Source organism: Bacillus rossius, chromosome 1 (assembly GCF_032445375.1).
Source record: "Bacillus rossius redtenbacheri isolate Brsri chromosome 1, Brsri_v3, whole genome shotgun sequence".
NCBI classification, from domain to species: domain Eukaryota; kingdom Metazoa; phylum Arthropoda; class Insecta; order Phasmatodea; family Bacillidae; genus Bacillus; species Bacillus rossius.
Genome location: NC_086330.1, coordinates 165,869,610 through 165,885,578, shown reverse-complemented (window position 1 = coordinate 165,885,578; position 15,969 = coordinate 165,869,610). Strand labels below are relative to the sequence as shown.

The 15,969-nt window shown below is 36.2% G+C and overlaps 1 protein-coding gene and 1 long non-coding RNA gene across 3 annotated transcripts in view; both read right to left on the bottom strand.

Annotated features, from left to right (window-relative positions):
- The window catches only part of LOC134527097 (discoidin domain-containing receptor 2-like), a 745,508-nt gene extending 738,009 nt beyond the window's left edge, over window positions 1-7,499 (bottom strand). The window contains exon 1 of the mRNA XM_063359451.1: window positions 7,472-7,499. The gene's annotated coding sequence lies outside the window, so the exon portion shown is untranslated. The remainder of the gene's footprint in view (window positions 1-7,471) is intronic.
- A 73-nt stretch (window positions 7,500-7,572) lies between these two features.
- The window catches only part of LOC134529660 (uncharacterized), a 526,173-nt gene continuing 517,776 nt past the window's right edge, over window positions 7,573-15,969 (bottom strand). For both annotated transcript variants that reach the window (XR_010074660.1, XR_010074659.1), the window contains exon 3: window positions 7,573-7,693. This is a non-coding gene — a long non-coding RNA (uncharacterized LOC134529660). The remainder of the gene's footprint in view (window positions 7,694-15,969) is intronic.

The window sequence follows — 15,969 nt, the reverse complement described above, 5'->3', positions numbered from 1 at the left end:
CAAAGGTTTATGATACGGGAAGAACGTACGAATCTACACGCGCAGTAAACAATTTGCCTGTGAATGTCATAAGAATAAACTGTAATTTGGCAAGTGGAACGTATCTCAACGGAAGACTAAGCAACATGCTGCACGAGTTTTCGCCGATGGTCCCGCCAGGATATAAACTGGTCGAAGTACCGCAAAGTATCATTTACGTTCCAGTCGTCGTGAAGTGCGCACACGAAGTCGTCGTCCGAATCGTTGACCAGCGAGGACGATTGGTGAATTTTCAAGACGAAGAAATTACATTACGTCTGCACTTGAAGCGATGGGCATAAAGTTCGTAACACCGAACAGTTATAAAAGAAATCGTATTGTCGTGAATAAGAACAGTTCTCTACCAGACATCGGTGCATTAACACCTGACAACATAAAGTATCTTCTCAGTATTGGACAAGTGCCGAATAAATATGGAAGACGAAATCCTCAACGTGGAAGATCCGGTCATTTTTGATGACAGCATTACGAAAATGGAATTGCACGAGTACCAGCCTTTCCTGCTCGGACCGTACGCACTACCATCGGAAGTACGCATTGCTGTACAGCACCAAGATATTTGTACTTTACCTTCGCAGTCATTTCTACGTATAAGAGGCACGCTTACAAAAGCGGATGGTACGCATCCGACAACGACATCAATATCCTGCAATGGTATTCTTCACCTAATCGAGCGCATTACTTATGTACTCAATGGTGTCGAGGTAGACCAGACGAGAGATGTAGGCATAACATCTGCTATGAAAAATTACCTTTCGCTCACGCCAAATAAACTGTCTGCTGCAAAGATGGCCGGTTGGGCTCTCGAGGATGAATATAAGCTTCCGGTTTATGCCGAAGGGAAGTTCGAAGTTTGTGTTCCTCTGTCCATGCTTCTTGGATTCGCTGAGGACTACAAGCATATAATCATTAATTCGAAACAAGAGCTCATACTGCTTCTAGCCAACACGCACATTAATGCAATTGTCGCCGCTGCTGAAAACCCTCAAGATGTTTCGCTAACACTTCAGTCTATCGAGTGGATGCTGCCCCACATCCAAGTGAGCACCGTTGAGCGAGTCATGATGTTGAAGAACATAGAAAATGGCAAGAACTTCGATGTGCCATTCCGATCCTGGAGCCTGGAAACTTATCCTGGCTTGCCTCATAGTCAGCGTATCAATTGGATAGTAAAGTCCAGCTTCGCTACGGAAAAACCAAGATACATCATCGTCGGACTTCAGACCGGAAGACAGCTTAATGCAGGAGTAAGTCGCTCCATATTCGATAACTGTCAAATACGTAATGTAAAAATATTTTTAAACAGCGAAAGTTATCCGTACGTTGACATGAACATGGATTTTGAAAGTGGAAGATTTCTTCTAGCATATCAAATGTATGCCAAGTTTCAGCAAGCTTACTACGGTCGGATACAGTCACCGATACTGAGTCCCGACAGTTTCAAGAACAAGGCACCGTTAATGGTGTTTGACGTTTCCAAACAGGATGATCGTATAAATTCAAACATCATCGACTGTAGGATCGAGATAACGACTAGCGGAAATATTCCGCCAAACACCTATGCTTTTTGTCTGATACTTCACGATCGGCTTGCTTCGTACAATTGTCGAGACAAACTTGTGAAAATTCTGACATAAATACCGTTTCGTTTTCTATGATAATTTAGTTACGACCGAGCATTTCTAGCGACAAGATGTACTGCAACCTGCAAGGTTTCCAGAGTCAAAATGGATTCGTGCTCAAGGAAATTAGCGTCACCTCTGGAGACAAGACTCGAACCCGCAGCTTCCGACCTCCGTATCCGTGGAAACTACTAGACGAAAAAAGTAAACGGTCGAACGAATGGCTATGTAAATATTATCATGGACTAGAGTGGGACGAAGGAAAAATTCCGTACCACCAAGTGAAAAACACTATTGGAGATTTACTACTGCAAAACGAAATAATCTACGTCGCCGGACCCGAACAGAAGAAATGGCTACGAGAACTGTGCGACGTTGGAGCAGCTGAAGTCGTAGATATACAGACCGACTACGGCTGTCCTTCCCTGCGCAAGCTTAGTGCAATATACGACATGCAGCCATGTGACAAGTTTGAACGTGTCTCTGCCTGTACAAACTCGCAGCTAATGCAGAAATGGCACACACAATGTTAGTAGGAGCCTGCATATATAAATGGCGTACATACGTACGTGCCTTCAGTTGACGTTCGACCTGCAAGAAGATGTTTACGTTTCATCCTGCTAACGTGTACGTGAGCGCAAGACCTAGCTTCAGCAGTGTCGAGTACAGCTACTGGGATTCCGGGTATCTACGTACATATACAGAAACCTGTGATGGAGGCGCTCAGCATTGGCGGTTTGCGCACTTTCCTGTGTCCTACGAACCGACCCAGCAGCTGGTAGATTGTTGCGAACCTGGAAACTGTGCCGTCTATCACATGAGACCACACACAATCCTTCCTGCCAGCATCGCTGAGGTTGTCGCCTCGTCTGCATGTGCAACACCAAACATGGACGTGTTGCAAACTGTTGCGACCTGTGATGCTTCTACGCAGACGTCCAAACGGTGTGCGTCTCGTCATCGCAGTTCAGGCAGTGAATCTGTCCCAACTAGCACTGAGCCAAAGCCCAGGTGTAGACGTGGTCACAGACGTCATCGACCATGTCTTGTCGGAGTTGTCGACATCGCAGAAGATGACCAGCTGGAAACCTGTGTTCCTGATCCTGTGGCCTGCGAACCAGTTGGAACCGGAGTCAACGAACCAGTTGGAACCGGAGTCAACGAACCAGTTGGGACCGGAGTCGACGTGTCAGTTCGTGCGGCATTAAAGACTTTGCTTGTGAAAATGCTTGATTCCTTAACCTAATATGTATTTGTGTAATTTTTATAAATAAATGTGTAAAACTTGAACTCGTATGCTTTTTATTTCTACAATTTTTAGGTACCTAATAAAAAAATAATTTTAAATACAGACATTATTTTGACTCATGAGGTATACCAGTAGACCACGGGTATATAAGCGAGGTTCGGACGACTGGACCCGCAGTTCACCTCTGGCCGCGGTGCTGTACGGACGTGCTCTCTCCATTAAGTTTCGTGAGATTTAGTTATGTCGACCGGAATAGAATGTTTACCGACAGCAGCTGGGACCTCGATGGCAGCAACGATGATGGAGACGGAGATCCCGATACCATTAGCAGAGGAGACCATGGCAGCGGAGGGCTGAATGGCTGAGGTGACGACAGCTGTGAAGATCCCGATACCTGCTGCAGAGGAGACAACGATACGTGCTGTTCCACCATCAGCTGAAGTTTCACCATCTGCATTCCAGACTTCAATTAATGAAGAGCATACATCGCATCAATGCAAATATTGTGGTGCATCATTTACTAGAACTTCAAATGCGCGCAGACATGAAAGAAGCAGCTGTCAGAATAATGCTCAAAGAATACTGTTTCAGTGCAAAAAGTGCAATAAACTAATTTCACGTCTCGATAGCTTACATCGTCATTATAAAAAATGCTCCGAGATGTATAATGAACATGGTTATTGATTTGACTCATGTGTTGTACCGGCTAATGAGACTATATAAGTGAGACCCCAGGTGATATGGACTTCAGTCCGTCTCTGACTGCGGTGATGAACGGCTCGGATAGTTAGACTTTTATAACATAATAGACCAGTATCTATCTATTCTTGAGAACTCGATGGCATCATTACCAGTATCAACACCAACCTGGATCGAAGGTCTACCATCATCAGTGCAGAGCACGATGACATCGACGTCTACAGCTACACCTGCTCTCTCAGCACAGCGGGAGATTTCGACGCGTGCAACATCTTCCGCAGAGCAGACCTCAACGGCTTCAGAAGTTAACATGTCAGCAGTGTTACAATGGTTGTCAACAGTTTCAGTGGCATTGATGAAGGAAGGAGCATCCAACGGTGTTCCATCACCCGACTGCACATACTGCGAGAAGATCAAAAACTTGAAATTACGTGATTATGTAATACACAATTGTAGTGGTAACTCTGAACGCATTAAATATCAGTGCAACAGGTGTTTAAGCAAGTTTATACACTATGGAAGATTAAAACGGCACCTCAGGAATTGTGATAGACTGGCTGTACATTCATCGGAATCAAGCTGTATATTTTGTAACAAAACATTAGCAACTATTCGAAGTGCAAAACAACATGAAATATATCACTGTCCTTTTAATGAAGTCGATAATTCGGCTTTGTGTGAAAATTGTGGTGTACCAATATGTCGACCTGATAAACTGAATAGACATTTCAAGTCATGTAAAGGACTTAGTCCGTATAGTAAGAAGACTGTTTCAATCGAGAAATCCACAAAACTTTAGTAATTTGTCTGTGTATTTTTTTGTACTTGTAGTAGTGTATTGAATTTATGTAATAAATTTTTTTTAAAAGAACTTGTGGTGTTTTTATTTTCTCAAACCTAACACTTTTTTAGTATTTTTTAAATTAAAGTTGTTTTGTATCGGCCAGGGATCGAACCAAGGGCCTAAGTCGATCTAATCAATCAGTATATGGATTACAAATTTATTTAATGATTTCTGAACTATTTCCCAGATCTCTAGCATTAAAATTACACATTTCCAATATGGTGGTCTTGATGTCTGATAGGATGGTGGTCGTAGAGGATTTAGAGTCTCTTTACGAATGTTGAACATGGTTTATTTAAATTATTTTTTTACATAAGATTAAACATTATTGCAACGATCGGGTATCGAACCGAGGACGGGAATCGATCTAATCAATATGTAAATTAATGAGTGATTTATTTAATGAATTTTGGAACTTTTCCCGAATTTCTAGCTAAATAATTACGGATTTTCAAGATGGCGGCCAAATGACAAGATGGCGGGTGTCACAGCAATAATAAATGATTACTGCACTCTAGCGGATACGAATTAAACTAACATGTCATCGGCGCACTCTAGCCGACGATACAATGATGATGGCTTCCAGCAGACGAGGACAAGATGGCGGACATGACGTCATACTAGGTGACGATAAAAAGTGGTGGGAGTCAGTCTGCCAGCACCCACCACGAGGGAAGGATCGTTCGTCATTTTTATTTTTTTGCATTCGTCGGGTTCGAACCGAGGACTCCGAGCACCGTGTCGAAAAAGTATGCTTTTTAAATATTGTTATTAAATTTTTATTATTTGAATTTTTTTAATAAATTTTAATTTTTTTTTATTAAAATCGGATAATAAAAAAGTTAAAGATGGCGACCGTAACGAAAATTGCAACGGTGACGACATAATCCAAGATGGCGGTCATGGTATCCTTATTCCTAGAAATGGCTTAACTGAGGCTTGAGTTAAGGATGCTTAAGCCAGTTTTAGGAATTTTCAGCCGCTGGGATTTTTAAGGACTAAAAACGGGAATTTTTCCCTCGAAACGGGAAATTTTTCCCTCGAAATGAGAAATTTTTAATTTGTGGCATTTTTTGAGATTTTTTGGCGGAACTTTTTTCCACAGAAATGGAAATTTTGGCGATTTTTGAGGAATTTTGGGCAAATTTTGCCCAATTTTGGCGGATTTTGGCGATTTTTGAGGATCAAATTCAAGGTTAAGGTCAAAGGTCAAGGTCACAACCATCCAAGATGGCCGCCGTGACGTCACAATCCAAGATGGTGGAGCCGGCTCTCGGCTCCACATCCTGCATCCTGATCCAGTACCGGCCAATATATACTACTGTCTCTTATTTTATTTGAAGTATATACAATTTATTTATTCTTGTGCTGAAGAGTTATTCATTTGTGAAATCAACTTTGTATCATTCATTTTTAGGTTAATAGTGCAATTTAAAATTTAAATAATTTATCTCTATCCATACCAAATAAGCAAAACGTTTAACTACTGTCGCGCGTGGACTCCACGCACACGCTTTTTTCTAGAGTTTAGGTTGAAAACAAAGTGCAGTTAGCGTGTTTGTCGGTGGACACAAACTGCGAGGAACCCCATGTAACAGAAGTGGCTTCGCTGCCTCCAGGCATGCAGACGAATCATATGACGCCCCATTCAATCCACGCAGCTATGCACAGAATTCAAATAACAGTGCTCTTGTCTGCTGCGTTTCATTGCATGTCGGAGCAGTATTTCTACACAAACTCTTAGATGCCACTGTTGTACCCGACAAATTATGTATTCCAAATTAGTTTAATTTCATTTTTGTTTATGGGAGACTATTTTTTTTCAGAGATATTTTTGACACATTAATCCATTTTAAGTAAAAAACTAAAAATGTTAGGTAATAATTAAAACCCAGCACAGCTTACAGGAATGGCTGTGTTTCCAAGCACCACTTGTATTTTAAAAAAATAATAAAAATGTGTAATGATTGTTTTACTTTAAAAATGCACAAAGCACTATGGTTTTTTTTAGTTTGTTTATTGATTTAACATAAGTCTTGTGTGTACACCATATAAAAATTATTATAATTGGTACATTTAAATAGTATAGTCTATATTATTCTCAATGTACCAGCATTCGTTCTTCTGTCACAAACGTTTTATTAACGGATATTAACTAAGTTTAATATAATGGATGTAAAAACCAGAGCAAGATTTCGCAATTATTTTCACTTCAGCGTATTTTTTATACTTACTATAATGCAGATAGTGAATATCTTTTGAAAATGTCAGTGATAGGACAACAAATGCCAGGGAAGTATCGTGTTCTAATTTCGGGAAAAGCCCTTAAAATGTGCAATAATAATAAATGAAAAAATAGTATTAATACGTGATGACCAAACCTTAAGTAAAATATTTATATATATATATATATATATATATATGTATATATATATGTATATATATATATATATATATATATATATGTATATATATATATATATGAGCAAGTCTTTCAGGACTCGCCAGTGATGTATGACATCTATCCTCAGTAATGTGTTCTCATGTTGCAAATACAATTACAATACAACACTCAAAAACCAAATTTATTGTAAAATTATTTAAAGATAATTATATAAGCAAAATGTTTTTTTAAATAACATTTCTTGAAGCGAATAAAACGTTTTTTCTGCATCCGTCGCTAGAATTCACTGATGGAGCAGCAACGTCAACTATAAAAATCATGCATTTGTAGAGCAAACTTTAAAACTCTATAATGAAACGGCTCCTATAAAACCGAAAATATTTTTAAAAAAATCTCTAAACGTTGGATATTTATCCGATTTCCTTCAAAGAATTTTGTTAATAAACATACCATCTTTTTAAACTTCATTAAGCAGTTAATACTGGGACGTTTCCGTTTGTATTTGTGAAACTTGGTTCGCGCTATTCGTCAGAGATAAAAGCAACATAGTCCAAAAGCCGCACAATGCACAAGCGGCTTCTAGAAAGCCTGCAGGAGAGGAGCAGAGGGCTCACCTGCGCCGCGCACCGGCGCGCCCAGGAGGCAGCCCACGAGCAGCAGCGCCGCCGCTGCCCTCATGGTGACGCAGCTCCCCGCCGCGCGCGGGCGGCTATTACCGGCCGCCGCTCAGCGGCATGCCCGGTCCGGGGCGGCCCCGTGTCGCCCGGCGAGACACGCGGCGGGATCAGGCGCGCGCCGCCGCGCCGCCCTCGCTCATCCGGCCGCCGCGAGCGAGCCTGCGGGGCACAGGCATCGTCAGTACACACAACTACCACCTGCATGGGTAAGTACAGCGCGCGCCGTCAGTACACACAACTACCACCTGCATGGGTAAGTACAGCGCGCGCCGTCAGTACACACAACTACCACCTGCATGGGTAAGTACAGCGCGCGCCGTCAGTACACACAACTACCACCTGCATGGGTAAGTACAGCGCGCGCCGTCAGTACACACAACTAGCACCTGCATGGATATGTACAATACGCGCCGTCAGTACACACAAGACACCTTTGGAATCAAGTACAACGCGCAAAGTCTGCTCAAGCAATATACACTTTCGGGTTACAAATACGAGGCGTGTCCGTACTTAAAGTACCGTGTGGTCATTAAAAAAATTTAAGTCATTGAAAGTTTTAGTTTACTTCATATCTACATAATATTTTCTCATAGTCGCCATTCAGTTCCAAAAACTTTTGGCAACGTCAACCAGTTTATTAAACCCCTCTGCATAGAAGGTCGCAGCTTGGGAATGGAACGGACGCCTCGGCCATAGGCATCATGGACTACGATACGCAATTCGTGTAGCCTAAGTACAAGAGCTTGTAAAAATCTCCGGAAAAAGTTTACGCAATCTACCTACTCAAGTCAAAAAATTATGGCTACAGAATTTCGGGACGAAAAGGGCTTCATTGTGGTTGATTTAATGAAAGGTGGATTTAAAATTTAAACCAAATGTAAAAAAATTACGTTTGTTAACTGGTCAGATGTAAGGCACCTAAAGCGCCAATTAAAAAATGATATTTTTAACAAACACTTAATTTAATATAAATGAAATATTGAGTAAGAATTAAATTTATTTTACGATTTATATGGAAATGAAATTTTTTTCCTGATATACTTATATCAAACGAAAAAAAATTGGTTTTCTGTAAAGTCGGTTCACGGACGATAGTTAAACGTGACAGCGCCATAAAAAAAAAAAAAACATTGATGAAATGATTGCATACTTTTATGAATAAAATTGAATCATTTTAATTGAATTATCACTATTTTGTATGGATACAAAGATGGAGTGAAATGTAATCTACAATTTAATTGATAAATTTACTTTTATTTGCACTCATTAATTCAAATATGTTTAACAATAACGAAGAGATTATTTTAACTATAACTTTTATACATGTTTGCTATTTAACGTCTTCCAATTTGTGTTATTCCTTTTTAGGAAAGGACGATGATAGGAAAAGTAGGAAACGAATGGGAGTGTTTCAAGTTTAATGTGCCTCGAAAAAGTCAAATCGATGGTTGTTCCAATCGAGTGGAAGAGAGATAGATGCGGCGCAAGCGTACAATAAGCGTAACGGGACACAGCGTAACGGGACAATGTGCGTAACGGGACAATGTGCGTAACGGGACACTTTTTCGTGAGTGCAGCCGGCGTTCATCGATATATTAGACGTTGTCACGTCAAAAAAATTCCACGTAAAAACATTTATTAAACACTTTTGAAAAACTAATTTGTATGTTAATTGTCTTTTGTCATTCAATAATCTTCCTGGCTCCATATTTGATCTAATATACCCCGATATGGCAACCATATTGGCAGTATGATTCGTATGAAGGTGCTAGATTGAATGTAGTTCGCATCAATATTATCATGTTAAAAGTAAAATGTGCATTAACATCTATTAGCGATTAATTTAATCCACTCATTAGCGCTGGAAAATTGACACATCAGTGATTGGTAGATTCATATTTTCAAGTGTAGGCAAACAACTTGAATTATATTAATCAGATGTACGCCGCCAAAACGTGGCAAAAAAGGCACGGCTCGCTACTTTATTATTGAAAAATGCTGAAGAAAATATCGACCTCATTAAAATATGACGCTATGCCACCCTGCACATTATATTTCTGCCACGAACTCGGCAGCAAAGCTAGGAGGAACAGTTTAGCAAAGATCAATGAAAGTGTATAACTATAAGAACATGAAAATAGAATTCATACAGCGTTACAGAGTCAGTCATAAAGGTAGAAATGGGCGAATTTATATTACATATTATACTAGGAAATGTAAGGCTCCTAAGACACCCTTTGTAAAGTATGATTATAACAAACACTTTAATTAAGATGTAATTTATTATTATACTTGGAAATGAAATTTATTTCTGATAAATATATAAATACGTAGGAAATGATAACAAATATTTCACCAAAATTATATTGCCGTATATATGAAGTGCATCTGCATTTGTGCTATTTACCGATAATTTTATTAGCAAGAAATTTAGTGACCAGAATAGAAGAATAAAATACAAATTTCAAAAGGGCGTACCTAAAAAACAGCAAATCTGCCAACAAAACAGTAGAACATTCAAACATATATTATATAAATAAGAGACAAAAATATTGAAGACATTTAAAAAATATATTAAACTAAACGATTTAAACATATTTAAAAAAATTAAAAACAATGATTCTTGGAAGGGCATAAAACTAAATTTTAATATTATCAAAAGCGTCACAGTGGAGCAAACTTAGATTTCCAAAATGGGAAATATATTTTCATATTTTTTTTTCGTTTAGAGCTAAACTTTCTGTGAAATAAGCCTTTTTAGTATTATGAGCATAGTTATTCGTAAAGCACCTAAGGCTCCTATTGAAAAATTATGAATACAAAAACACTGTATTTCAAATGTTACTCTATTGTTACAATTCCATTTTCTGTGTTATACACATCTTTACGGAGTAGGCTAATATTTGTGCTTCATGATACGCCTGTATCCAAGGTATACATATCTCTTTGGCGTTACAAGTTAGTGAGGCAGTGATTATCGTAACTATAAACAGGAAGGATAATATATTATTTATTGCATGGATCAGTACAACTTATTCCGTCAGTACACGCAACAATCGCGTGGCGCTCCAAAACCCATGCCAGTCAATACAACAGCATTAAATATACTTAACATTAGATGGATTTTTTGGTTTGCCTTTGAAGTTTAATTTCTCACTTTTTTCATCATCATTAGGTCTTTTTTATACCAATGAAAAAAAACATTTCTTATTTATTGTTCAACACAAAAATTAAGGTGTCGTAAGTGTTTCGTATTATATGTTTATGCAACGCAAAGTTAGAACAATTAAATAAAATAAAAAATATAAACATTTAGAGAATTCACTATTAAACAAACAAATTTTATATTAAATACACGTATTACTGGCAATATTATCACAGGCACCTTTCAGGAGAACACTTTTAATAAATTAAATTAAATATACAATATTGTTTAGTTATTGTCTTCTCAATTATTAATAAATTAAAATTTCTACTTAGCAGTAAATATAAATGGTTAGTAATATTTTTCTTAAGTGAAAAAAATAATTTTTATATTTTACTTTTACATTGAGTTTACAAATCATTTTATATTACACAAAAATTGTTTATTTAAAAATTTTGTACGTTAAAATTTAACCAAGCATAAAAATATCAATGAGAATTGTTTATAATAGAAACTTATTGGCTTCACTCGTGTGGATATGAAATCATAGTATAAGCAATTTCTATGTGACATCTTACTTTCTTGGCATTTAGTTTAAACAGTTTTGATAGCCTGTCTTTGTATTAAATAAAAGATTAATGCTTTTTTAATCTGAATATAAACTGAAACTTTGGGTTCATTCGTAAAACATTTTATATTTTATTAAAAATAAATTTAATTTCAGAGTTTTTTTAACATATCAGTATTTTCCGTCCAGCATTTTATGTATGAATTCGAGCCAATGAAATATTCGGGCTTATCTATGTATAGATTTACTTTATTAAGACATTTTTGCCTATCTTTAATGTTATTTACACCTATTAGTTTTTAAACGTCATTTTTTCTGATTTGGACCACAAGACGAAATAAAATTGAATATTTATATATTTTTTTTTTTTTTTTCGTTTTAACGCTACCACTGAAATAGTTACACTTTACTTTGTAAATGCAATAAATGTGGATTTAATAGCCACGTCTAATGTATCTTTGCACATTATTTATAATTTTATGTGGAACTATTAAAAATAAAATATTTTATTAAAAACACAATTTGTGAGGCAATGAAAATTTTGAGGCAAGGTTACTTATTCCATGGTAATTCGCGCGTTCAATGAAATGTCGTCAAAGTCTTCGTTAACACTGAGAGCATTAAAACAGTGACAAGTTGGTCATGAATATTCATCTCTTCCTGGGTCACTATGAAGCTATCGCTCACCAGTACGCAAGGAATTATGTCCTTAATATAACCCCCAAGTAAGGAACTATAATACTGCAGTCCCCAGCTTAGACGCCAGTCGATTCTGCGGAGCATGCCAATGCCTTGAGCAGTCTGGAGACCAAGGAAAAACCCTCGGCCTAGAACCGAACCCCGAACCTTTTGACTCTCCAGTCAGAAGTGACGTGGTATACTGTTGGTAAATACAGAAAGTATATGGACTAAAACCAACGAATGATTCTTTGTAGTTGCAGATGAATATGTTTTCGTTGAAATCAAGTCGAACTCCAACTTTCAAGTTCTGGGTTCTGTCGTAAACACGGTGCACATGAATGTGATAAGGAAAAGAAGAATATTTTGGCCGAAGACATAGCGTTAATTTACAAATATCCCTAAACTAGGAGGTTGTAAGGCGTCTAAGGCGTTCGTTGATATTAATGAATACAACAAAATCAAATAATTTTTTTATTAAAAAATCAATTTCTTTTAATAATGCACGATTGAAAATTATTTGTGATATATAAAGATAAAAAAAAATATTTGACCAAATGTTATATTAATGTATATAGAGTGCATATGTGCTATTTACCAATAATTTTAGCAGCAAGAAAATAAGTGACCGCAAAAGCATAACATAATATACAAAACAAAACAAATCTGCCAATAAATATTTGGGCACATAGAAATAAATTATTTACATAAAAGACAAAAATATTAATGGTTTTAGGTCAAATTTATAACATGAATGTATTAGCTTATTTTTAATCAAAAATTTTAGTTTCGAAAGGGCATAACTACAAAATTCGAAATATCATCAAAAGCTTCCCACTGACACAAACTTAGATTTCCAAGAAGGAAAAAAAATTACACAGTTTTTCGTTTAGAGCTAACCTTTCTGTGATATAATCCGTGTTTGTAATTATAAGCATTATTATTCGTAAAGCACCTAAGGCGCCTACTGAAAAATGATGAATATGAAAAGCACTTAAATTTAATAATCAATGCGTGTTCCACATACGTAGCTGTATTTCAAAATTTTACTCTATTGTTACACTTACATTTTCTATTTTATACACATCTCTATGGAATATGTTTATATTTGTGCTTTATGATACGCTTGTCTCCAAAGTATACATATCTCTTTGTTACAGAGTCAGTGATTCAGTGATGAACCTAACTATATATATATAGTTAGGTTCATCACTGAATAGTTCATCACTATATATATATACCTATGATAATATGTAACCAATGTTCTTTGTAAATACAAGGATAATATTTTAACGGTGTACCAGCAGAAGTTCAGCTCTGCGGGTGAACAGACATAGAAGTTTTTTTCTTTGTGGTCGAGGAATGAGCAAGCCTTTGGGTGGCACCCCTAGCCATTCAAGGAAGAACTGTGGAGTGGTTGTTGGGGTTACCGCAGGCATTCTCGCCCTCCAGACCACGTGATCCGGGCCTAATAATGCCGGCATCCGATAACAGCTCACGCAGAAACGCAATCTATCACCTCGGGAAGTCACGGGCGAATCGACAGGGGTGAATGGCTTCCCTTCAATAGATAACAGCTTTTCAACAGGGACCCAATCTTCTCGGCTCAGGCGACGACAAAAGAAAACGCTGAAAAGAAGAAGGTAAAATATGTTTGTGTACATAGCCGGCTGTTTGCCCAACGGCTCCCGTATTTTAACATAGGTATAGGGTAAATATTCTAGTTTAACAAAGCGTCAAGTTAAATATGCTATAGACGCATTAATTTTATAAAATTGAAAAAATATATATATTCTGAGTTTGTTCAATTTTTCAACTGTTGATAATTTTTCTACATTTTAATTAGTCAATTAAAGTTATTTACATACTTAAGTGTACCATAATAATTCAAGGGGCTCTAAGGGTGTATATAAATGCTAAAGCTTTGAATTTCCAAAAATATTTTAATGAATATCGTATTTTTTTAATAATTATTCACTATCGAAATATCATGATTGTAGAACCAAAATTTCTTTAAATTGTGTTGTTTTTAAAAAAAATTGTGTTAAAAATAATAGCGATTTTCAATTTTAATTTGTTACAAGCAGTAATTTTGGCGGGATAAGATTTTTAAGTAAAATCATTACCATTCACCAATTTTGAGAAACAAAATTTTTTTAACCTAAGAATTTATCTTGAACAATTTTATAATGTCCGGAAATCACCACATTAACAAACAGACCAATAAACGAACAAGTTGTTCTTTCTGTAAAATTTTGATGTTAAAATATTTATTGCTGTAAAGGTAACACCTCCAGTCGTATACACAAAAATGAATATGAAAATTTACACATGAACATTTACTTTTCAGAATTTAAGATAAACCATATGAAACTGATAAAATGTATATGTAAATGTACAAATAAATATTCCCTTGACAGAACTTAAGACGAACTACATGAAACTGAAATAAAATAAATTGTAGCTTTTATTCATAACCAGTCCCACATTTTAAATTATATTATTTAAAAAAATTATAAAAAAACTGTTTTAGGGCCCTGTGTAATGAAATTGTCTAAAATGGTTAATATTTTAGTTCTTAATGTTTAACATGATGTTTTTAATTACATTATCATATTTTTAAGTTATCGTTATTTATACATCCAAAAATATTTAATTCGTATATTACACAATAATTTCAAAAATAAAGAATTATTATAACTATCAAAATATTTCCAACAGGAAATTTAACTTTAACCATGTTTAAACTTTCAACGTTAATATTCAAGTTTTTCCAGCAATGTGTTTCTCGCCATAGCCATTCGTGTGATTAAAACTCGGCGTGTAAATTTGAGCTGTTTAACCACCATTAAAATTGCATGTCTTGAAATTTTTTTTAGCTTCTATGTAGTTAGTTTTTAAATTACGAAAATATGGCAACTTGTGATACTAAGTATAAGTAGCTATATAAAAAATTTTATACCACTTCTATAAAAAATTTTAACACGTCATTTCAAAAAATTGTTATAGACAATTTTAAGACGCAATATTCTTAAATGAATGATTTTTTACTTTTAATTTTAATTCATGCCATTATATTTTTGCACAGCGTTTTAAACCAGTTTATACAAAAATGTAACCCGGTGTCATTGAGAAATAAAAAAAATTTGTAATCATTATGGCTTTTCCGCTCGTAAGGAAATATGGCTAATGAAATTTGTAAGGCTAATTAACTTATCCACTAAGGATATCTAACTTATCATAAATCATCTCGAAGTTACGTTAGTGTTGTAAAAAAAAAGCGTAACCTCCATTTCATACCAGGTTTAAGAGTCTTCTCCTCCCATTTTCCTTTAAGATTAGCGGCATTCAAAATGCTTGGCCCGACGCGTTATATTCGCTGAACCAATTACGTGACGTGCACCGAAACCCGACGCGACAGCACACGATCCGTCGCTCTAACTGGAGGGTCGTTCGGGGAAGTCTTTAAAAACGAGAGTCGTCTCTTTCACGAGCGGACAGTCAACTCTCCGACGCAGGGCTGAGGGCGAAGACGTTTTTATCGCTCGTGAACCAGGCGGCGCTGCCGGGCGAGTCTGCCTTGCGACGCCCAGTTGCCGTGAGGTCCACGGCAAAGTTCATCTTCTGGGCCTTGAGGCATTCTTCTATGGAGCAGGTGTCTGTTCTGAAGTTGAAGTCAGCTGGTAAGCAATTGAAAAGCAAAACAAACCACATCTGTATAAAATATAACTTTTTATAAATTTGTTTGTATAGCAAAAAAAGAGACGGTAGGAAGAATCGTAAAGGTGCCATAATGTAGAAAATAATTATATATAAAATTAAACCCATAAATTTGCAAGTAATTAACGTTAAACTTCATTATACCAAAAAAATTAATAAATAATAGTTTAAAAAATAAAGAAAACACGCTTTATATAGAAAACCAAACTAAAAAATAGAAAATAAATTTTAATAAATTTGAATTTAGAATAGTGTAAATTTTTTTAATAAATATAAATTAATAATAGTAAATATAAGAAAAAAATGTATTTTATTAAAAAAAGG